This window comes from Schistocerca piceifrons, chromosome 2 (genome assembly GCF_021461385.2).
Source record: "Schistocerca piceifrons isolate TAMUIC-IGC-003096 chromosome 2, iqSchPice1.1, whole genome shotgun sequence".
Taxonomy (NCBI): domain Eukaryota; kingdom Metazoa; phylum Arthropoda; class Insecta; order Orthoptera; family Acrididae; genus Schistocerca; species Schistocerca piceifrons.
This window is the reverse complement of record NC_060139.1, coordinates 1,038,800,134-1,038,826,591: the sequence shown is the minus strand read 5'-3', so window position 1 is coordinate 1,038,826,591 and position 26,458 is coordinate 1,038,800,134.

The following is a 26,458-nucleotide window of genomic DNA, read 5'->3' as shown; positions in this document are numbered from 1 at the left end:
AAGTTAAGTCCCTTAGTGCTCAGAGCCATTTGAACCATTTTATTAATTTGTGAGGCTATAAGATTGCCAAGAAAATGCTGGCAGCATTGCACAGAGCCGAGCCAGTATCCAGGGTTTTCACAGAACATTTGCAAGGTTATTCATTTATAGCCAGTCTACTGATGTTTTTTATATGAACATATTTTACGGCCGGTATTGCACTTAACTGTGCCGAGATTGAATATTTTCTATGCCTACTGTGGAGAGAACAGAATACCAAGATTACATCCGTTGCGACTCTAGAACTAGGGAAAAATTATTTCACTGTTTATTTGCACAATTATTTCTGTCAGTTAATTGTACAGTGCCATAGAACTCGGTACTCACGAGAGTGGGTAAATTTCAGAAGGATTGATTTCATTATGGGCATTACATATTGGTTTTCCAGATTAAGTTGTTTGATTTTTTTAGTTTACAGTAAAACTGATTAAGTACACCATTTGCTCAACAACACATCACACAGTAAATTTGCATAACGCAATTCATATTCATTGGCAAACAAACACCTAAATCTTTTAAAGAACGTTACACATTTATAAAGAACGTTCCAATTCTTAATAGTGTAACGTCTCCTTTGAAAAATTATGAATGACTGTTATGGTAAACTTCTACGTTATTTGATTTTCAAACAGCTGATCACCAAACTGAGAACGCAATCTGACTTTCAATAATCCCTACAAAATACTGGCCCTAACAGTAACCTATGCCTTCCATGAATCACTTACCTCACAAAAATCTTCATTACTTGAACTACTGCTATACAGGGAGCGCCGATACTGCCAGCTGAATAAAAGATTCTAACTACTGAAGGCACTAACTACTGATAGGCATAGTTCGCAAATGAAAGATTTTGACAGAGAACAATGTATTTACCTTAATAGCGTTCAAAAGTCATAACATATATTTAATTTTGTGACATCCAATTAAACAAATTTCCTATTTCTGACGGACACACATCCAGATCGTCCGCTCAAAACTCCGCCATTTCTCTCCCCACATCCACCACTGCTGACGGCTCACCTCCAACTGCGCAACGCTACGCGATGTTCACGCCCAACTGCCCAACACTACACTAGCGAATATTCCAACAATGAGTCCAACCAACCACAGACTGCACACAGCGCAGTCAGCGATTTTCATACAGAGCACTACCCGTGACGTTACCAACATAAAAACCTAAACAGCCTGCTTACAATAAGGTGTGATCGCCACGGACGGTAGTGCGTGCTCTACAACATGCTGCACTAGGTTGGTAAGGAGTTCTTGTGGTGTGGCGTTCCATTTCTTCACCACCGTGGTTCTCGACGGCCGTTCGCGCATGTGGAAGTGCTGCCAAGTGTTTCCCACACGTGCTCGATGGGACTTAAGTCCAGGGAACGCGCAGGGCAGTCCACTCGCCGAATATCCTCTCGTTTGAAGAGCTCCTCCACCGGCACTGTTCCATACGGTCTCACACTGACATCTGCAAAAATGAAGTCAGGGCCGAATGCACCCCTGAAAATACGCACATAGGGAAGGAGCACAGTGTGCCAATAACGTTTACCGCTGACAGTACCGCGTCATTAGGACCGTGCAACATTATGCCTACCCACATCAGGTCCACCAAAACGACCATGATCAGCATTGTTCCTGGGTGCAATGCATGTTCCCACCTCTCGCCGTGTGAGAGTACTTCCAGAATCATTCAGACCGATCTCAACTGAGAACTGCATGCGACCTCACTCTTTGTTGGTCCAGTCCCTATGTTCTTGGCACCACCGTGCAGTCGATGTGCAGCTGTCAACGATAAACAACGTACTTGTCGTTGGAGAAAGAGACCAGCCCAACGCAGTCGCTCAGCCACTGTCGAGGTGCCATGCAATTTTTTTAAAATGTTGTTACAATTGTGCCCACTGGTTGCCGCAGGTCCCTTCTTCCTGTGGTACAAGGTGGCGGTCATCTGCTGCTGTAGCTGACCATGGTCGACCATCTCCTCTCCTTCGGACAGCTGTGTCTGTGGTTCTGGACACTCCCCATGCACGTGACACTAGGCTTCACTCGTCACACTTCGTCCTTCTAGATTCGCAATGATTCTTCCCATTATAAAGCCATTCAAAGGTTGTTTCTGAGACATGTTGTAATGAAGAACACCATTACAGTGCACTGTAACTGGTCGCTAGTTGACACACACTGTCTTTGCCCGTTCCTTCAACTGCCTGGTGTTGTGGTGCTAGGTCCCTTTGGAACTATACTCACGTGGACCTCACGCCATGTAGCGTACAGCTTTTTGTACACGACTATAGTTCAATTCTTTTATCTTGGCCGCCCAGACGCGGGAGATTGCTGCGTTGCCAGTTGCACACGACGCACGCGCCAAGAGAAGCAGCGCCATAGTATAGCATAGTTCGCAAACTTACGTGCAGGGGGGAGCACGCAGTTCATGAAGTAATGCCACCACGGCCGCATTAAGCCTTTCGCTGCTACAGAGACGTGCTCCCCGCATTCCGCGCTGTGCGCGATTTTGTCACTGCACTGCTCGTCTGTGCAGACACACTATTGTTGCAGTCGCGAAAGACGGAATATTTCTCAGTATTACATACGACACCTATGTGGTACTTAAATTAAATGAGATATTGTTACACAGTAAATTTTATATGAAATTTAGGTATCTTGTTCACATTTCATTCTCAACATTGTGGCAACTAAAATCGACCACGCGGAAAGTATACTCTATGGACATTTACCTCTGCAAACTCTTCAAAATTTCGTGCAATGGTTTACTATATTTAATGCTGCACAATAACTGGGTTGAACATCGAAACAAAATTAATTCATTTATGGGGGGAAGGTGTCAGTCAAGAAGATGTGTAAAAATCTAATTTTTGGGCCAAATAGGTTTTGTGAAATCGAATGATAAGTGTGTCAAAGGAGTGGGAACACCATGTGTCTGCACAGGCGAGCATTGCAGTGATGACAAAATCGCGCACAGCGCGGAATGCGGGCAGCACGTGCCTGCAGCAGCGAAAGGGTTAATGAAGAGACAAAGCACTAGAAATTTCAAAAAATTGCATTCAAACGAATAAAACTCGTGAAGTAAGACACTTCGATATTGTTTTTAAATAAAGAAAATAATAAGCACCGCACAAGGTTTGAACTCTACACCTTTCGCCAACACAACGCCTCAACCGTTACGCTACCGCAACTCGTCCTACAATGTAACACCACGAGGTATGTAACAGGTCACGCAAAACACTGACAAACACTGTTGGTATGATTATGAATTACTCACACTTCGCCGAAGTACAATAGGAAATAAACAATTACCGCTGTTCTTTATTGCGAAAAAGCGGTTTGTGAGATTGATTCAAACACCTTTCCTTGCTATCGCCTGAATTAGAAGACTTATTGCTTGTTTGGTTTACTTAATTAATAGAGTATGAAGCAGTTGGTATAAAGAATGCTTTTTCCAAACTTTCTATAAAAGAATGTCTGCTATCAAGACATTGCTTTTGTTCAATTACTTTATTTATGACTGAACGTTCTAAAACTGAATACACTCGTCCGTGCTCTGCTCTGCAGTCGAGATCTGGCAACGTCGTTCTCTGTTCATTGGCTGACTGTGTTTTGTGACGTCAGATGCGCAGAACAAACCTAAACTCGGCCGCCAACATACATGACGCGCACTTTAGGAGACTTCTGGCAACGTGCTACCGCAGTTTCACTCATTTCCAGCTAGTTATTAACATTTTATGATTACTTTATACATCTCATCCTTAAGCAGTGTATAATCCAAAAACCAATACAGGTGCAAAAGAAATATTGTCAGTGTGCTGTTCTCTTTTTGTTTATATGCATTTGGTGTCACACGCCATATCATCCATATCATCATTACGTTACGGGCGGGATCTGTGTTAGTACCTCTCGCTGGATGTTAACAGTGTTTCCACCCCAGGCGGATAATATAGAAGCAGTATGCCCCAGTTTGCAGAGGCGGTAAAGATCAACATGCCACCGGCATTATAATACAGATTATCTGTTCAACTGCCGACCGCGGAAGACGCCCGAAACGTTCCTACTCGCAGGAGGTCCTTAATTACACTGAAGAGCCAAAGAAACTGGTATAGGCATGCGTATTCAAATACAGAGATACGTACAGAGGAAGAATACGGCGCAACACCTACAGAGGGTGGTCGGAAAGCCCGGTTACAGACTTCTACGACTTGTAGAGGGGAGTGAGTACAGCGTATTTTGAATAGGAACCCACGTCCGGAAACGTCGTCCAACAAGACCACAGAGCGTCAAAGCTATAGGCGCGAGCGTCTGTAAATGTACGTATACAAGGGGCGATTCCGTGATGATGTTACAGACTTTCTAGGATGATGGAGAACAATAAATGTATTAATTTGAAGTAAGGATCCCCGTACCGGAAACGAACGAGTCGAAAGTCATAAACGAAAACCATTCTGATACCTCTGACAGTTGAATACATGCACCGGTTCTTGTGTTGCGAAGAGTGTAGGACTGGTAACTTTCAATGGTGGTAGTGTGGACAAAAACGAGAAAAAATGTCTAATAAACGTGGCCTCTAAAGTGTGTACACTTGCTCAGTAGAGGAGATGTGTTTCACATTAGCGAAAGTGAACGAATGGTCAGGCTCCTCAGGTATGCAATTTAGAGGCCACGTTTATTGGACATTTTTCCTCGTTTTTGTCCACACTACCACCCCTGAAAGTTACAGCCCTACACTCTTCGCAACACAAGGACCGGTACATGTATTCAACTGTCAGAGGTATCAGAACGGTTTTCGTTTATAACTTTCGACTCGTTCGTTTCTGGTACAGGGATCCTTACTTCAAATTCATACATTTATCGTTCTCCATCGTCCTAGAAAGTCTGTAACATCATCACGGAATCACCCCGTGTATACGTACATTTACAGACGCCCGCGCCTATAGCTTTGACGCTCTGTAGTCTAGTTGGATGACGTTTCCGCACATGGGTTCCTGTTCAAATTACGATGTACTCAGTCCGCTCTACGAGTGGTGGAAGTCTGTAACGGGAATTTCCGACCACCCTGCATAAGATAACACGTGTCTGGCGCAGTTATTAGATCGTTTACTGCTACTACAATGGTAGATTATTAAGATTTAACTAGTTTGAACTTGGTGTTATAGTCGGCGCACGAGCGATGGGACACAGCATCTCCGAGGTAGCAATGAAGTGGGGATTTTCACGTATGACCATTTCACGAGTGTACCGTGAATATCACGAATTCGGTAAAACATCAAATCTCCGACATCGCTGCGACCGGAAAAAGATCCTGCAAGAACGGGGCCAACGACGACTGAAGGGAATTGTTCAACGTGAGAGAAGTGCAACCCTTCCGCAAACTGCTGCAGATTTCAGTGCTGGGCCATCAAGTAACAGCGTGAGAACCATTAAACGAAACATCGTCGATACGAGCTTTCGGAGCTGAAGGCCCACTCGTGTACCCTTGATGACTGCACGACACAAAGTTTTACGACTCGCCTGAGCTCGTTAGCACCGACATTGGACTGTTGATGACTGGAAACATGTTAGCTGTTGGGACGAGTGTCGTTTCATATTGTATCGAGCGGATGGACACGTACGGCAATGGAGACAACCTCATGAATCTATGGGCCCTGCATGTCAGCAGGGGACTGTTTAAGTTGACGGAGGCTCTGCAATGGTGTGGGGTGTGAGCAGTTGGAGTTATTTGGGACCCCTGATACGTCTAGATACGACTCTTGACAGGCGACACGTACGTAAGCGTCCTGTCTGATCACCTGCAACCATTCATGCTCGTCTTGTATTCCGAAGGACTTGGGCAATTCCAGCAGGACAATGTGTGGTGTCACCGCCAGACACCACACTTGCTAGGTGGTAGCCTTTAAATCGGTGGCGGTCCGTTATTATACGTCGGACCCGCGTGTCGCCACTATCAGTGAATTGCAGACCGAGCGCCGCCACACGGCAGGTCTAGTCTAGAGAGACTCCCTAGCATTCGCCCCAGTTGTACAGCCGACTTTGCTAGCGATGGTTCACTGTCTACATACGCTCTCATTTGCAGAGACGACAGTTTAGCATAGCCTTCAGCTACGTCATTTGCTACGACCTAGCAAGGCGCCATATTCAGTTACTATAATATGAACAGATAATATTGTGAATCATGTACCGTCAAGAGCGACCTTCATCATTAATAGATTAAAGTTAAGTATCAAACTAATTATGTCCGATTTCTGAACTCTCATTCCTTGTCATGTTCCAGACCTCACGTCAGTATAGTTCTTCCCTCCTCATGCCAGCCTTCGTGAGCTAAAACGCGTGCATTTCGGCCTCCAGTTGTAGCACGGTGTTGGCTCTTCTGCCAACACAACACAATGTGACATCCCTACACGTCCAGAATTGCTGCAGAGTGCCTCCAGGAACACTCTACTGAGCTTAAACACTTCAGCTGGCCGCTGAACTCTCCAGACACCAACACTATTGAGCAAATCTGGGACGCCTTGCAACGGGTTGTTCAGAAGAGATCGCCACTCCCTCGTAGTGTTACGGATTTATGGACAGCCTCGCAGGATTGATGGTGTCAATTCCCTCCGGAACTACTTCAGACATTAGTCCATGCCACGTCGTGTTGCGGCACTTGTGCTCGCCCTACACGATATTAGGCAGGTGTACCAGTTTTTTTATTGGCTCTCCAGTGTACTATGGAGACTGAGAAAAACTGGGTGGAAAGGACAGAACAAAAAAAAGGGTTTAACAGAGAAAAATAAATGTATTCAGAATTATAGGTTGCAGCATTCAGCAGCGGGCAGCCTTCACTAACGATAAGACATCGTGAAATTCACGCATCGTTTTAGTGACTTATTAACTTCCTACATCGATATTGTAGCTAACGTCTGATGTGAGGGCGTCACCTTTCCTTAAGTCTTTGCTGTAGACTTTCACTGACGTCGTTCTTTGTCTGGAGACTGTATCGCAGCTCTGGTGATTCCGTAATGTGTTGCAAACACTCTGGCGTGTTTGCTGAGACCGCACTGGCGAGCTCCAGAAATTCGTCACAGATAAAGCGGACCGTCACAGCGCCGAGCCGCGCAGATAAACGAAACCAATAAAGTGCGCCTTACGGGCTTTCTGCACACAACTTCCCTGTGAGTCACTCGCACCGATCTATCTGATAAGATAGCGGGCACGCGGTGCCGAAGCTGCGCGTTATTTTCGGAAGTTTAATAGCTGTGAATGAAAATAATAACATTTTGAATATTGTGATCTGTAACTGTACTGAACTGAACTGGTTTCCTAACTTAAACCTGTAGCGTTCTTTGTAAAAATGTTAATGGTGTTTGTTTGCCAATGAATATGAAATGTGTAATGTTTGTGTTTTGCAAATTTACTGCGTGATAGGATGTTGAGCAAATGTGTGCTTAACTAGTTTTACTGTACTCCAAAAAGAATTAAACAAATTATCTGGAAAACCAATACGTAATGCCTATAATGAAATCAATCCCCCTGAAATTTTCCAAGTCCCGTGTGCACCGGGTTCTATGGCCCTGCACAATTAACTGATAAAATTCCCTGTGCAAATAAACAACGAAACAAATTTTCCTTAGCTCTAGAGTTGCAACGGCTGTAATCTTGGTATTCTTTTCTCTCCACAGTAGGCGTAGAAAATTTCAATCTTGGCACAGCGAAGTGCAATGCCGGCCATAAAATACCTTTATACAAATAATGTCAGTAGATTAGTTGATAAATGAATAGCCTTGCAAATTTTCAGCGAAAATATTGATGTTGGCACAGCGTTATGGAATGCTGCCCGCGTTGAAACTGTTTCAAACATTAATACTTTTCTGATTCTGGCACATTAATATTTTTCTCATTCTGACTGAAAAAGATTTCTTTTAGAAAAATATTCGTTGGATTTAAATAAACACGACATGAAAGAGGATGAGGTACTGATAAGGGGATATGCTAAAGACGGATTCTTCAGTTTGAAAACTGTATTCAAAATAAAGTTTTTCCTTCACAAAATATAATATGAAACATTTTACATTAACTTCGAGATCAGTGAACTTCTGAACTGTTCTACAATTCTCACTTACTGACGTAATTAAAAACACTTGGATTGTTACAGGACAAAAAGTTTCACATCGTTTAACGGAACAGATTCCCCAATTTAGCTTCTCCGTATTAGGATTACAAAACACACAAAATATTACTAATCGGATATACCTAATCAACCTATACATTAAATCTCATGGAAAATACCTGGTTCCTACATTCAAGGGTCAGTACTGTAAAATTCAGCGAAATCCACATTGCGTTGCTGTATACTTGAAACTAAATATACAAAACTTGATTACCTTACAAATTTGTCCTAGTTGCGTTCCCTTTGACTTACAGTATCAAGCATTACTCTTCTCTAACTGCCGCGGACAATGGTCAATATCTGTTAACGATCAGTATCACATCAATTCTTGATAATGTTTTCTACGAGCTAACATTTACTGGCTCTGTGTGAGCATAAACAGTATCATTCACCACTTCCTTCTTTAAAAAATTTATTATGCTGTGTCCATAGACCAACAACTGAATTCTCATAGCTAGCTTTAAGTCTTACATTCCACCTGTAACAGAGTGCAACGGCAGCTGCTACTGCGTTCCGCTTGCTCCTACTTACAATCGATTCTGCCTCTCAGGCAACATCTTTGGTTCAGTGGTGTCAAAGATACAATTTCTTCTACATATGATAACCGTTTCAGGTCATTTTTCATGAAATATATTACAAAATCGGGCTCCACGTACAGGTGGTCCCTTCACAAACTTCGTGTGTGTGTCTGTGTTGTAATCCAAAAAGTGGTTCAAATGGCTCTAAGCACTATGAGACTTAACATCTGAGGTCATCAGTCCCCTAGACTTAGAACTACTTAAACCTATCTAACCTAAGGACATCACACACATCCATGCCCGAGGCAGGATTCGAACGTAATACCGTAGCAGCAGCGCAGTTCCGGACTGTAGCGCCTAGAACCCCTCGGTCTCAGCCGCCGGCCGTTGTAATCCCTAACAATGCCAGTGGTGTACTTACGGAAATGCTATCCGATAAAATGCGTCGCCAAACTATCTGAAGCTGTATAACTGATGCCATTAACTTCAACCAAATGAATTAGAAAACCGAAACTTTAAATTTAAGGAACGGTCGTGTGGAATTCTGTACTGTGCACTGCAGTAAATAGAGTTACGTTGCGTGACGTCTTAATGCCGGACTTGCAATTCCGACACAAAACTAGCAGCATGAAAATACTATATAAAATCATAAAACGAATTTTGAAAGAATACGTAACCAAAATGTTTCTGTAAAACGTGCCCTGTGACTCTACGTAGTTAAACTTGACTAAACTAATTTCCAAACACAATGATAGATACGCAAATGTAAGCTTGTAATGTGAGAATGAGTTTGTCTGACAAAATAAGTGAAATCTGCAGTGAACTTTACTTCTACTGAATCTGATAATAGTTTTGAAATACAATGCTTCACTGAATTACCTTACTATATTCTATAATGTCAAACGGGCGCTAGCTAATTGTCTTGATTTTCAATGCGTTAGGGTCCGCAGCTGCGATGAATTTTTTGAATGATTTCTTAAAGCCAACAGCTGCCATTCTCTTTTTATTTCCTGTACGATTGTACAAAGGGCGTTCAAAAAGTTTTGCACAGTCGTCTCTATTTTTTTAATTTTTTACAAGAGGAGAATGAAATTTTTTGTGAACATACTTGGAACATTTAGCTATACATTGAGCCTACTCAATGTAGTCTCCATCAGCTGTGACGCATCTGGCCCAATGTTCTTTCCATGATGTAAATGCACTTTGGTAAAATTATGCCTTTTACAACATCGCTTGACACACGAAATAAAGTCTTTCTCACTATCAAATGTTTCACCGTGCAGGTGGGCCTTCAGACGACCAAAGAGGTAAAAATTAGACGGAGCCAAGTGTGGACTGTAGGGAGGAAGAGGAACAATTTTCCAACCCATTTTCCTGATTTCCTCCTGCGTCATAAGGGGTGTATGGAGTTTGGTATTGTCATGGTGTAGTCTGATGAGCTGACCCTGAAGCTGTGGTCTGTGGGTCTTGATGGCACGTCGCAGCTTGTCCAATGACAAACAGTAACGGTCCCGGTTAATTGTGGTGCCACGTTCCAAAAAGTCAATGAAAATGACACCACACTGATCCCAGAAGGAGGAGGCCATCACCTTTCGGCCTGCTGTTCGTGAAAGTCTCGGTTTCTTCTTCCGAGGTGAACCTGGATGACACCACTCCATGGATTGGGTTTTGCTCTCAGGTTCGGACAAAAACAACCATGTTTCATCCTGGGTAATGACGACGACAAAACACTGTTTGCACTCTTCACTAAAGGTTTTCATGGACCCTCGCACACTTTCCTCGTCATCGTTTCCATTTCTCTTGTCAGTAATCTAGGCACCTAACGTTCACAGATTTTTCTGTACCGTGGTGACTGTACCAGTGATACCACACTACCCAATGACAAACGAGTCATTTCAGCAAGCTGTCTTGTCGTCACACATCTGTCATTTTGGACGATTTGATCAATGGTCTCCTTATTCACATCACTCACTGCCATTGGTGGTCTTCCGCATCGTGGATTGTCCAGTAGAGGGAAATCAACTTCTTTAAACCTCTGCAACCACCGCTGGATACAGCCGCGATCCGCTGTGTCCTCCCCATAAACTGGGAGCAACGTCCTGTGAATCGATGTGGCAGAGTCATCGCCGGTCTTGAAGAGGAACTCCATCACCGATCGTTGTCGCAACCTGACATCTACTTCACGGTGCATTACGGATCACCTACAAAAATGGAAGGAAATACTTTTATATAGCAACTTATAGCTAAATGTTCCAAGTACGTTCACAAAAATTTCATTCTCCTCATGCAAAAAATAAAAAAAATAGAGACGACTGTGCAAAACTTTTTGAACACCCTTTGTACAATTTTGGCCTTAGGTCATTTTCAAGTATTTTGTAGATGATTTTTTAGTACGAGATTAAGTTATATACGTCGTTGCTCCTATGATATTATGTTATGCTCATAAAATAATTCGAGCTGTTCACGCTATTTTAGGAGCACGTTACTTTCGAGCAGTTGTTGCTTGATACTAAAAAATCACCCATAAAATACTTGAAAATGGCCTAACGCCGAAATTGTACAATCGTACAGGAAATAAAGAGAATGGCAGCTGAAGGCTTTACGAAATCATTCAAAAAATAATTGTCTTGACTTATTTGGGGCAACTAGAAACTAGGTACTGCTACAAGTGATGAAATAAAGGAATGCAGCGCTGAAGTAGACTAGGTACAGGAAAGAAAGCGTTGCGCAAGTGTAATGCAAGACGTGCAATTGTGCTAAGCGGACTAAGCTTTGACTTCAGCCGCTATGTTCTGCTCAGTGCAATGCAGCGACACATGTAATCAATGGACCGTTCTCTTCGAGATATAATGTTCGGACATAATATATGTTCCAAAATCCTGATGCATATCGCCGCTAATGATATGGGCATACAATTTCATGAATTACTCCTATTCTCTTTTTTTAATATCGGTGCGATCTGTGTAGCTTTCCAGTCTTTGGGTACATGTCTTGTCGAGTTAGCGGTTGTATATGATTGTTAAGTATGGAGCTATTCCGTCAGCATACGCTGAAAGGAATCTCATTGGTATACGGTCTGGATCGGAAGACTTGCTTTTATTAAGTGATTTAAGTTGCTTCACTACGCCAAGTATATCCCTCTTATACGTTCTTCTAAGTTGTTCTTGATTCCAGTTCTGGAATATTTAATTCGTCCTCTTTGACGAAGGCTGTATTTAGTAACCCTGCTTTAGCAGCACTGTCATAGTTAGTATTTCCATACCTATCGCCCAGAGAAAGCGTTGATTGTGTCTTGCCGCTAGCACACTTAGCATACGGCCAGAATCTCTTTGGATTTTCTGCCAAGTTTTGAGGCAAACTTTCGTTGTGGAAACTATTAGCATCTTGCATTGGAGTCCGCACTACATTTTGAGGTTCTGTAAAAGACCGCCGATCTTGGGGATTTTGCGTTCGTTTAAATTTGGCATGCTTTTTTCGTTGTTTGTGCAACAATGTCGTGACCAGTTTTTTAGTTTATTTGGTTTAAATCTCTCAGTTGCTGTCGATACTATTTCTGTGAATTCAAGCCACATCTGCTCTACACTTACATTGTTAATTTGCAGGGAGTGGAGCGTCAAGCGAATTTTTATCTGCATTTTTGAGTAGATATATTTTTCATTTATTTTTATTGGATTTCAGAGTTTCGATATTCAGTCTCACAACGACAACCCTGTGTTCTCTAATCTCTGTATCCGTTCTGATGTACTTTATTAGCTGAAGATTATTTATTGCTAAGAATTCAAGTGTGTTTTCACTACCGCTTACTATTCGCATGGGTTCATGAACTTATTGCTCGACATAATTTTCAGAGAATGCTTTTAGCATAATTTCGGGTGATGTTTCATGCATACCACCGGATTTAAAAGTATTTTCGCCTACACATCGAGGGTAATTTAAAGTCACCACCATCTATAATTGTATAATCGAGTATGTGTTTGAAATTAGTTTTTTTTAAACTTTCAGCAGTTGTACCATCCGAGTTGGGAGGTCGGTTGACAAGATGTCCTATACTCGCACTAAATCACAGGAAATATCTACTTCAGTTTCGCTACAAGACGGTCGCAGGTTCGAATCCTGCCTCGGGCATGGAAGTGTGTGATGTCCTTAGGTTAGTTGGGTTTAATTAGTTCTGAGTTCTAGCCGACTGATGACCTCAGAAGTTAAGTCGCATAGTGCTCAGAGCCATTTGAACCATTTTTCGCTACAAGATAAATACGTCTAACGGCAACAAACACGCCACCGTCAACTGTATATAGCCAATCCTTTCTGAATACCGTTAGGTTCTTCGCAAAAATTTTGTCACAATTTATCTCCGGCTTTAGCCAGCTTTCAGTGCCTATAACAATTTGAGCACCAGCGATTTCTATTAGCGCTTGGAGCTCTGGTACTTTCCCAACACAGCTACGACAATACACAAGTGTTACACTGGTGATTCCTAGTCTACATTCTTCCTGTGTTCGACCTGCACACTATGAGACTGAAGCCCTTTTTGTGTTTCCCGAGACCCTCTAACCTAAAAAACGCCCAGTCCACGACACACAGCCCCCGCTACCCGCGTAGCCGCCTCCTGCCTTTGACCTATTTAGCGGAATCGCCATTGTATATAACAAATATTACTGTGCCTTGAAATTAATTAATAAATTGATAAAGTAGTGCTAAATGTAACTTATGAGTGCAAGCCATGTGAACTGATAACTTCACTTAATCACGTCTGAGCACAAACTAACCAACCTCAACTAATAAAGAAAACTGCCACTAAAACTTTTCGTTTCCGAAACACGTGCGGGCAAGGAACGCGTTAACACCATTATCTGAAAATCTTCACACTTCTCAAATTAAGTCTTTCCCAAATAATATTTCTAAAATTCAACATTCTCTACCTCGTTGGTCTGCAATCTACACTCCTGGAAATGGAAAAAAGAACACATTGACACCGGTGTGTCAGACCCACCATACTTGCTCCGGACACTGCGAGAGGGCTGTATAAGCAATGATCACACGCACGGCACAGCGGACACACCAGGAACCGCGGTGTTGGCCGTCGAATGGCGCTAGCTGCGCAGCATTTGTGCACCGCCGCCGTCAGTGTCAGCCAGTTTGCCGTGGCATACGGAGCTCCATCGCAGTCTTTAACACTGGTAGCATGCCGCGACAGCGTGGACGTGAACCGTATGTACAGTTGACGGACTTTGAGCGAGGGCGTATAGTGGGCATGCGGGAGGCCGGGTGGACGTACCGCCGAATTGCTCAACACGTGGGGCGTGAGGTCTCCACAGTACATCGATGTTGTCGCCAGTGGTCGGCGGAAGGTGCACGTGCCCGTCGACCTGGGACCGGAACGCAGCGACGCACGGATGCACGCCAAGACCGTAGGATCCTACGCAGTGCCGTAGGGGACCGCACCGCCACTTCCCAGTAAATTAGGGACACTGTTGCTCCTGGGGTATCGGCGAGGATCATTCGCAACCGTCTCCATGAAGCTGGGCTACGGTCCCGCACACCGTTAGGCCGTCTTCCGCTCACGCCCCAACATCGTGCAGCCCGCCTCCAGTGGTGTCGCGACAGGCGTGAATGGAGGGACGAATGGAGACGTGTCGTCTTCAGCGATGAGAGTCGCTTCTGCCTTGGTGCCAATGATGGTCATATGCGTGTTTGGCGCCGTGCAGGTGAGCGCCACAATCAGGACTGCATACGACCGAGGCACACAGGGCCAACACCCAACATCATGGTGTGGGGAGCGATCTCCTACACTGGCCGTACACCACTGGTGATCGTCGAGGGGACACTGAATAGTGCACGGTACATCCAAACCGTCATCGAACCCATCGTTCTACCATTCCTAGACCGGCAAGGGAACTTGCTGTTCCAACAGGACAATGCACGTCCGCATGTATCCCGTGCCACCCAACGTGCTCTAGAAGGTGTAAGTCAACTACCCTGGCCAGCAAGATCTCCGGATCTGTCCCCCATTGAGCATGTTTGGGACTGGATGAAGCGTCGTCTCACGCGGTCTGCACGTCCAGCACGAACGCTGGTCCAACTGAGGCGCCAGGTGGAAATGGCATGGCTAGCCGTTCCACAGGACTACATCCAGCATCTCTACGATCGTCTCCATGGGAGAATAGCAGCCTGCATTGCTGCGAAAGGTGGATATACACTGTACTAGTGCCGACATTGTGCATGCTCTGTTGCCTGTGTCTATGTGCCTGTGGTTCTGTCAGTGTGATCATGTGATGTATCTGACCCCAGGAATGTGTCAATAAAGTTTCCCCTTCCTGGGACAATGAATTCACGGTGTTCTTATTTCAATTTCCAGGAGTGTATTTTCAGACCGCTTAGTAGCGTAATCAGTGAGTGTAATCAACACCCAACTCCCTGGCTTCTCGTAGAATGCTACTGACAGCCAAAGATCACACCGCATGCACTCAGAACCCCTGTGGTACAGCGTATCGACTATTGAAGACTATTGTTTGAAAAACGTCCAGAGTATAAACATGAAGTACGGCACACCGAATGAAAATATAGAACTCACATCACATTCCTTAAATATCAAAAATAAACAAGAAACCTTACAAAGGTCTGAAGGAAGAAAGGGAGAATCGACGACTCATTCATTAGGGAAGGAGTAGGGAAAGGTATTGCGAAAGGACAGGGAAGGAACCATCACTGAATTCATAATTTTCAAACAGAACGGGGATTCAAACGTAGGTCCACTCGAATGCGAGTCCAAATCGTCAACATTTTCCTAGTATAGTACAAAATAACCGCTGTGACGTAGTTACATAAAAAAGTTTTATTCAAGGGAATAATCGTTCTCCACGTATTCCTAGCTTAAAGAACCTATTGTTGTTACCAGAATCAACTAGTACCTCTGTATTTACACTGAGGAGTCAGCGCTGTTCTTCATAGAAATTTGAATATTTAAGACGCATTAAGTTACTTTCATCATCCATGAAAATTTTGAGTCAACAAGGAAAAGTAGTCACATACTCAGGAAATGAGCGAAGTGGAGCAGAGGCAGGAGTTCTGCATCGCATTTATAGGCAAAGGCCTAGTGTAGGCGGTTTGTCGTTGCTTTCCTCCGACCTGATATGAAGTGTGAACTGCACATCTGTCTCATACGTCAAGAGTGATCTACATCTACATAGATACCCCGTAAGCCATTTTGGCACCATGTACCACTACTAGCCATTCCCTCCCCTCTTCTATTCGCAAAACCGAGAGAGGTGGCGCAGTGGATACCACACTGGACTCGCATTCGGGAGGACAACAGTTCAAACCCGCTTCCGGCCATCCTGATTTAGGTTTTCCGTGATTTCCCTAAATCGCTTCAGGCAAGTGCCCGGATGGTTCCTTTGAAACGGCACGGCCGTATTCCTTCCCCATCTCTAATCCGATGGGACCGATAACCGCGCTGTTTGGTCCCCTCCCCCAAATCAACCAAACTACTCGCAAATAGAACGACGGAAGAAACGACTATCTGTATGCCTTCGTATGAGCCATAATCTCTCGTATCTTAACTTCGCGGTACTTACGCGCAGTCTATGTTGGCGGCAGTAGGATCGTTCGGCAGTCGGCTGCAAATGCCGGTTCTCTGAATTTTCTCAATAGTGTTCCTGAAAAGAACGTCGTCTTCTCTCCAGGGATTCCCATTTGAATTCCCGAAGCATCTGCGTAACACTTAAGTGTGGTTAGAACCTACCGGTAACAAATGTAGCAGCCCGCCTCTGAATTGCATCCGACCTGGTACGGATCCTAAACACTCGAGCAGTACTCAACAGTAGGTCGCACCAGCGTCCTATATGGGGTCTCCCTTACATTTGAACCACTCTTTCCTAAAATTCTCCCAATAAACCGGAGTCGACCATTCGTCTTTCCCACCACACTTCTCACATGTTCGATCCATTTCAGACAGCTTTGCAATGTCACTCCCATATGTTTAAACGTCTTCACTGTTCAAGTAAGGCACTACTAATTCTGTATTCGAACTTTACAGGTTTGTTCTTCCTACTCATCCGCATTAACTCACAATCTTCCATATTTAGAGCTAGCTGCCAATCATCTCACCAGCTAGAAACATTGTCTAAGTAATTGTACAGTGTAGTGTAGGGTTTGTGTTGTTATGGATGAAGGTAAGGGAGAGGGTGAAATCCGGTGCCAGCACTTAGCCTACTCGTGGGCAGGCGAGATTAACGTCCTCATCCGATGGACTGATCGCAGTCAACAGTGTCACATGACCTCACTTCATGAGACATTGTGTACAGGTTTGAAATTTAATCCAAGACTTTGGCGCAAAGACTGGCGGTGAGGAACCTTACGCCACCACTTCTCCTCCTTTTGACGGCCAAGTACTCGCTGTGAAAAGTTTTCCACCAACAGGGTTCGAATCAACTCACACCCGCCTGGACTCGGGTAGGCGCGGCGGCCCCAGATTGAAGCCACCCGGCGGATTAACGACGAGGGCCGGTATGCTGGCCTGCCTGGATGTGGTTTTTACGCGGTTTTCCACATCCCGCTAAGTGAATACGGGGCTGGTCCCCCAGTTCCGCCTCAGTTACGCGACTCACAGACATTTGAAAACGTTCGCACTATTTCGTGACTTACACTTGACGCAGACAGCTGGGGTAGACTACTTCCGTCCCGGGGGGTTTGGGGTGGCAGCAGGAAAGGCATCCGGCCACCCTCTGCAAGTAACTCTGCCAAATCCGTCATAACAAAGCCGACCCCGCGTTGAAGCGAGACAAAGGCCCGAGAAAGAAAGAAAGAAAGAAAGGGTTCGAATCAACTTACCTCTAACTGGGCGCCACCGCCACCGCCACCGCACTTCGATTATGGAGACAGATAAAATTTGAAGTAATCATTTAAAAAGTAATAGTTTTACTTGCCCATAGCAGTAGCAGCCATCTGACATACACTATTCGACAATGGCGTGCCACAGGTTTCATGTTGGTGTTGCATCTTTTATAACGTCGTCTGCTCACCACCCCCTTCCACCCCCGGTTAGATCGCCTTCTTATTTCTTGGAATCCCACTAAGAATTTCCTTGGGCCACTTTTCTATTCGTCTTATGGTCTTGTGGCAGTACTGGGCAATTTGATGAAATTGTGGAACCAATTGATTGAGTGAGTTATAAATGCAACAATCGATACGTATGTTTAACAGCGACGTTTAAAATACAAGAAATGTTACAGTAACTTGACAGTTCGCCCCTTAGATCTTCTCATCAAAACAAGTTTAACTTGAGCTGAAGTAACAGATTAAGCAAGGTGAAACAGAATAAAATTTTCACTTTGCAGCGTAGTGTGCGCTGATGTGAAACCTCCTGGCAGATTAAAACTGCGTGCAGACCGAGACCCTAGCTAGGGACCTTTTGCCTTTCGTGGGCAAGTGCTCTACCATCTGAGTTACCCAAACACGACTCACGACCCGTCCTCACAGCTTCAATTCCGTCAGTCTCTCGTCTCCTACCTTCCAAACATCACAGAAGCTGTCCTGCCAAGGTACCGAGTTCGAGTCTCCGTCCGGCTCACAGTTTCAATCTCCCAGGAGGTTTAAAGATCAAATACACTAACAGCTATAAAACCAACTTTCACCCTAGTCGAATAAGCGTGGTGCTAGTACAGCCATTATGAGGATACAACACTGCAACAGAAGTTTACTTAAGCTATACGATGTAACGGTCGTGGCCGCGCGGGGTTTAGCCGAGCGGTCTAAGGCACTGCAGTCACGGACTGTGCGGCTGGTCCCGGCGGAGGTTCAAGTCCTCCCTCGGGCATGGGTGTGTGTGTTTGTTCTTAGGATAATTTAGGTTAAGTAGTGTGTAAGCTTAGGAACTAATAACCTTAGCAGTTAAGTCCCATAGGATTTCACACACATTTGAACATTTAACGGCCGTGAGTTTTAGCTGCCTTTGAGATTGGACGTGGGAAGTTGATGTTAGTCAAGAATACCTTTAAGGCTACAAAGACGCCATTATGAACATCTCAATGAGTTTTAACGAGGTCGTGTAACATTGCTACGAGACGCTGGATTTTCCTTCTGCGATACTGCAGAAATACTTGGCAGGAATGTAACCAGTGCACATGATTGTTGCCAGCAGTGGTCACGAGAATGTATGGACGCAAGATGACAGAACTCCGGACAGCTATTCGGCACTACGGAGAGGGAAGAACTTCGCGTTCGGCGTATGGCTCTGGGGCATCATACTGTATTTGCAGCACCAATTTGGGCAGCAGTTGGCACCACAGTCAAGCAACGAACTTTTATAAATCAGTTACCTCAAGGACAGCGCGGAGCCAAACACTCTGTAGCTTGCATTCCACTGGCCCCAAACCACCGCCATTTGCGTCTTCTGTAGTGTCAAGCGAGGGCTCATTGATGGGCGGACTGGAGGTGTGCAGCATTTCACATTTGTAATGACTTATCTCGCTCTTGCATTATCCTGTGATCTTACAACGTTAATCATGTTCCTCAGACAAATGTATTCCTGAAATTTCAAAAAAATGGTTCAAATGGCTCTGAGTACTATGGGACTCAACTGCTGAGGTCATTAGCCCCCTAGAACTTAGAACTAGTTAAACCTAACTAACCTAAGGACATCACAAACAGCCATGCCCGAGGCAGGATTCGAACCTGCGACCGTAGCGGTCTTGCGGTTCCAGACTGCAGCGCCTTTAACCGCACGACCACTTCGGCCGGCTTCCCAAATTTCGTTACTCTACAGTCATTACACTGAAGAGCCAAAGAAACTGATACACCTGCCTAATATCGTGTAGGGTTCCAGCGAGCACGCAGAAGTGCCGCAACACGACGTGGCATGGACTCGACTAATGTCCGAAATAGTGATGGAAGGAAATGACACCACGAATCCTGCAGGGCTGTCGAAAAAACCGTAACAGTACGAGGGGGTGGAGATCTCTTCTGAACAGCATGTTGCAAGGCATCCCAGATATGCTCAATAATGTTCATGTCTGGGGAATTTGGTGGCCAGCAGAAGTATTTAAACTCAGAAGAGTGTTCTTGGAGCCACACTGTAGCAATTCTGGATTTGTGGGGTGTCCTGCTGTAATTGCCCAAGTCCTTCGAATTCCACAATGGACAGGAATGGATGCAGGTGACCAGGCAGGATGCTTACGTACGTGTCACCAGTGAGAGCCGTATTTAGACGTATCTACATCTACGTATCACCCGTCACAGTCGTATTTAGAAGTATCAGGAGTCCCATATCACTCCATCTGCACACGCCCCACACCATTACAGAGCGTCCACCAGCTTGAACCGTTCGTTGCTGACATACAGGGACCATGGATTCATGAGGTTGTCTCCATATCAGTACACGTCCATCTGCTCGATACAATTTGAAACGAGACTCGTCCGACCAGGCAACATGTTTACCGTCATCAATAGTCCAGTGTCGGTGTTGACGGGCCCAGGCGAGGCGTAAAGTATTGTGTCATGCAATCTTCAAGGGTAACGAGTGGGCGTTCGGCTCCGGAAGGGCATATCGATAATGTTTTGTTGAACGGTTCGCATGTTGACACTTGTTGATGGCCCAGCATTGAAATCTGCAGCAATTTGCGGAAGGGTTGCACTTCTGTCACGTTGAACGATTCTCTTCATTTGTCGTTGGTCCCGTTCTTGCGGGATCTTTTTCCGGCCGCAGCGATGCCGGAGGTTTGATGTTTTATCGGATTCGTGACAGTCACGGTACACTCGTGAAATGGTCGTAGGGGAAAATCGCCACTTCATCGCTACCTCGGAGACGCTGTGTTCCATTGCTCTTGCGCCTTTTGTGACACCACGTTCAAACTCGCTTAAATTTTGATAACCTGCCATTGTATCAGCAGTAACCGATCTAACAACTGCGGCAGACACTTGTTGTCTTATATAGGCGATGGCGACCGCAGCGCCGTATTCTGCCTCTTTACATAACTATGTATTTGAATATGCATGCCTGTACCAGTTTCTTTGGCGCTTCAGTGTATATTCCGGTGTTGCGACTTTTTCCCTCAGTGTATAAATGGCCAAGTAACCCATGAAATATTTTTGTTCTACATAGCTATCCTCCTGCCTGTATCTTAAAAGTAAACAGTATTTATAGCAAAATTGAAATTGTCCGTGTTTAATGCACGTTTTATTCGAAAGGTGAAACAGAGGGATTAAATGAAACTGTAGGGTTCCAGAGACCTTCCAAGTCTCAAACATCTAAGAGATGTATACATGCAGAAGGAACCGATGAATGAAAATTTGAACCAGGTCTCTTACTCACGCAAGCATCGGTGCATAATCAAATGAAACTATGTAGTTCCAGAGACTTTTTTTAAGTCTCAAGCATCCATGATGCATATATGCAGATGGAAGCGACGAATGAAAATCTGTACCAAGGGTGGTGGTTCGAACCCAGTTCTCCGGCCAACTAGGCAGATGCACTAACCACTAAGCCCGAGCGCTCTAAGGCGCTGCAGTTATGGACTGTGCGGCTGGTCCCGGCGGAGGTTCGAGTCCTTAGGATAACTTAGGTAAAGTAGTGTGTAAGCTTATGGACTGATGACCTTAGCAGTTAAGTCCCATAAGATTTCACACACCTTTTTTTGAAGTAACCACAAAGTCACCCTAACACAGTGGTTTCTCAGTGGTTAGCAGTTTTACCTAGTGAGCAGTATACCCGGGTTTGAATCCCAGCTGTTGTACAGATTTTCATTCATCGCCTCAGTCTGCATTTATACAAACAGAAGGATGTTGCAGTAAACATTTAAAAAGATACGGAAACCCCAGTGCCCTAGAACAGTTAAGATGTATTAAAAAAACGGCAAAGGAAAAACGTATCAAAAACTGCTTCAATTCTTCGTCGAGCTCACATAAAACATGTTTTTGATATTCATAAACAGCTTTGGCGATTATCAGTAATAACAGGGAACCTTTATTTTTGATGATGATGAATAATGCTCTACTGAGTACAAAATAACAACAATAATTAAACGGATTTCTCTTTGTTTGTGCACATAATCTGCACTTGCATCACAAGTGGTTGCTTTGGTTACGTAAAAGCACAGAAGTTATTCGATCAACTAATTCTGATTACGTATAAAATGCAATTTATGTTTTGTAAGGATATAGAATATACAATGGACTAACGCTGAACGATTTGCGGCTTTAATTATGTGCAAAGCAAACAAACAAAAAATAAAGAGAAGTCTTAGGCTCCCAGTTTCTCTCACTTACATTCATTTATGTTTCTTTGCCTACCAGTGCTACCAGTAATAACGGTAATCCTACTATTTACTACATCATTTATGTAGTGCATTTATGTAGATCGCAACTCTAGTTGTCGCTGGGCGAACCGCTGTCAGCGCACCTCACTGCTGACGTGTCAAGAGAAGGCGCAACGGTTGCCATGGAGGCAGTACGCTGTATTCCAGGCCTCACTGCACTGTCCATCATGATAGTTTCTTCCTGTGAAAAAGCCCCATTTCCTGTGTGTTGGTGTAAGCTGTCGCCAGCACACTGGTCGCCAAAGAGGTTGCAAGAAGATCGATAATAGGCGCTGAATCAAGCGCGCGTATCAGGAGAGAGGCCGAAGGCACACTCGCAAGCAACGCGCCACCAACGCCCTCTCGACCGATAGTATTGATTGTCGCCGCGGACCAGAGGGCCCAGCCAGTGACAGTCGGCGCAGTCGCAGACAGAGTCACAGTATCCAGCTCAGTCAGACAGCTGGCATCTGTCAGTACATTTCGACCAGTGTAGCGTTTATTGGCGGAACTTGCACTTCACTAGCAGTGAGGCTAACATGTATATTACGGAAAAGCTTGTATCACAACACATGGACTAGCTTAAAGGTACGTAGCTTCTTGTTCTGATAAATGAAGAACACTGTTAATACACTCATGCTCATAAAATAAGGATAATTGCAGTATGTGATGCCATACAACGTGGCAACTACATAAAACTCGCGCTAATAAAAAATGGCTCTGAGCACTATGGGACCTAACTTCTGAGGTCATCAGTCCCCTAGAACTTAGAACTACTTAAACCTAACTAACCTAAGGACATCACACACATACATGCCCGAGGCAGGATTCGAACGTGCGACCGTAGCGGTCGCGCGGTTCCAGACTGTAGCGCCTAGAACCGCTCGGCCACCCCGGCCGGCTGGCTCTAATAGCATAGGCATGACACAGATCTGTAAGTCCACGGTATTGGTGATAAGTTGAGAAAACCGTCCCGAAACATATGTGCTACAAAACGCCACTGTTTCCTGCGCATGTACCCCATCTTCAGTATGGGATATGATCACCATGCACATGTACACAGGCCACACAATGGGTTGGCATACTCTGGATCAGGCGGTCGAGCAGCTGCTGGGGTATAGCCTCCCATTCTTGCACCAGTGCCTGTCGGAGCTCCTGAAGTGTCGTAGGGGTATGAAGACGCAGCCATACGTCGACCAAGAGCATCACAGACGTGCTCGATGGGGTTTAGGTCTGGAGAACAGGCAGGCCATTCCATTCGCCTGATATCTTCTGTTTCAAGGTACTCCACAATGGGAGCTCGGTGGGGCCGTGCGTTATCATCCATCAGGAAGAAGGTGGGACCCAATGCATCCCTGAAAAGGCCAACATACTGCTGCAAAATGATGTCCACATACACCTGACCTGTTACAGCTCCTCTGTCAAAGACATGCATGGGTGTACATGCAGCAATCATAATTCCACCCCACACCATTAAACCATGTCCTCCATACAGGTCCCTTTCAAGGACATTAAGGGATTGGTATCTGGTTCCTAGTTCACGCCAGATGAAAACCCGGCGAGAATCTCTGTTCAGACTATACCTCGACCCGCCCGTGAACATAACCTGGGAGCACTGTTCCAATGACCATGTACTGTATTCTTGACACCATGCTTCACGGGCTCTCCTGTGACCATGGGTCAGTGGAATACACCTTGCAGGTCTGTGGGCGAATAAACCACGTCTGTTCAGTCGTCTGTAGACTGTGTGACTGGAGACAACTGTTCCAGTGGCTGCCGTAAGGTCCCGAGAAAGGCTACCTGCAGTACTCCGCGGCCGTCTGCGGGCACTGATGGTGAGATGTCGGTCTTCTTGTGGTGCTGTACACTGTAGACGTTCCGTACTGTAGCGCCTGGACACGTTTCCTGTCTGCTGGGATCTTTGCCATAATCTTGCCATCACACTTTGTGGGACACAGAGGGCCCGTGCTATGACCTGCTGTGTTTGACCAGCCTCCAGTCGCCCTAGTATTCTACCCCTCATAACGTCATCAATATGTGTTCTTTGAGCCATTTTCAACACACAGTCACCATCAGCACGTCTGCACGCTTACTCGCTGCACCTTACTCTGACATGCACCAACACACCTCTGTATATGTGGACTGCTGCCAGCGCCACCGTGCGACGACCGCAGTTCAAATGCCCCGCACGGTCATACCCCGCGGTGATTTAAGCCCACAAACGGCCCACCAGAGTGTTCTTTCACCATGTATCAGCATTATCCTTAATTTAGGAGCATGAGTGTACATGTGTGCAGTTGTGTTATAGAAGGGGATACCGGCCACCAGACAACATCCTCTCTTTTGCTTCTCCTGGTACAAGACTCTACAGTTTCATCAACGGCACGAAATGCTCATACAAGGTGTGCTGTAGGATTCCACACAGCTGACCGAACAGAACACTAAGGTGACAAAATTGATGGGATAGCACGTATACAGATGGGGATAGTAACGCGTCAACAAGGCTCGAAAGGGCACTGCATTCGTGGAATTCTCATTTGTACTCAGGTGACTCATCCGGAAAGATGTCCGACGTGATTACGGCCGGACGACGGGGATTAATGGACTTTGAACGCGGAATGGTAGTTGCAGCTAGATGCATGGGACATTCCTGTTCAAAAATAGTTAGGGAATTCAATATCCCGACATCCACAGTGTCAGGAGTAGGTCTAGAATACCACATTTCAGGTATTAACACTCACCGCGGACAACGCAGTTTCCGACGGTCTTCACTTAACGAGCGAGAGCAGCGGCGTTTGCGCAGAGTTGTCAATGCTGGCAAAACAAGCACCACTGCGTGAAACAAATGCAGAAATTAGCTTGGGACGTATGACGAACGTATCCGTTAGGACAGTGAGGAGAAATTGGGCATTGATGGGGTATGGCAGCAGACGATTGACGAGAGTACATTTTGCTACAGCGCGATATCAGCTGCAGCGCGTCTCCTGGGTTCGTTACCTTGTCCGTTGGACCCTAGGTGACTGAAAAACCGTGAGCTGGTCAAATGAGTCCCGTTTTCAATTGGCAAGAAGTGATGATAGGATTAGAGCGTGGCGCAGGCCCCATGAAGCCATGGACCCAGCTTGTCAACAAGGCACTGTGCAAGCTGGTGCTATCTCCATAATGAAGGTGGTTGTGCTTGCATTGAATAGACTGAGTCCTCTGGTCCAGATGAACCGGTTATTGACTGGAAATGGTAGTGTTCGGCTACTTGGAGACCATTCGCGGCCATTTATGTACTCCATGTTTCTAAAGAGCCATGGAATTTTTATGGATGACAATGCACAATGCCATCGGGCCACAGTTGTTCGTGATTGGTTCGAAGAACATTCTGGACAGTTCGAGCGGATGGTTAGTCGACCCTGATCACCGGATCTGAATCACATCAAACATTTACGCCACTTAATGAAGAGATGAGTTCGTGCACAAAATCCTGCGCCGGCAATGCTTCCGCAATTTTGGGCGGCTTTAGAGGCAGTGTAACTAAATACTTCTGCACCTCCAGCGACTTCTTGTGTCCATACCACATCGAGTTACAGCACTATGCCGGGCAAAAGGAGGTCCTACATGACATTGGGAGGTATGCCATAACCTCGTTGTACGCCTGTCCTCTCGGTAGTATATTTTGTGACGGCTCCCAAACCTCGGCAGTACTTTTGGGGTAGCCACCACAAATTGTATAAAGCGTGGGTAGTGACCAGGATGCAGCTATGTCTGTTGGCCGAAAAATAATTAATGACAAGAATTGCGCCAGCTAGAATGAAGAGATAACTTATCTTTATTTCTGACGAAACGTGCACCAGCAATACAAGTCCAAGTAATATCCAAGAGTAATCCGTGTACTGAGCCTAGTCGAATACAATAGTAAATATCCCACTGCAATGGCTCCGCTATAAACTCCACGAAAGGCTAGCAGTAGACAATCGACAATAGACTGTCCGTCTCGGGGTTGTTTTTTTTTTTACTTTATTGTTAATTTAATACCTGTACAAATCAGGTAGGCTGGCAGCGGCACACTACGCCGCTCTTCAGCCATAGTGATTACAATAGTATAAGAATGGAGAATGATAATTAACATAGTGATGGGCAAAAGAGAGAGGTCACAGAGACACAAAAAACACGGAGTCGTTCACACGGGACGATAACAACACTGAAAACACGGTGGCACGGCGCACAGAACACTGATGAGTCCGACGGCACAAGTGAACATAGTAGTGGGACGGCGGACACCAAAAACACTAAACGACGTCACACACACGAGACACAGAAGGCGATGATCTCCAGCGCGCGAAAGTTCACTATGCGTGTGCGAGTCCGGGGACCTGCCAAGAGAGGAGGAGGAGGAAGGGGAGTGGGAGGGGAGAGCAGAGGTGCCACGGGCATGGGAGATAGGGGGGAGGGAGGAAGGGGGAGAGGAAGCCCGGGGG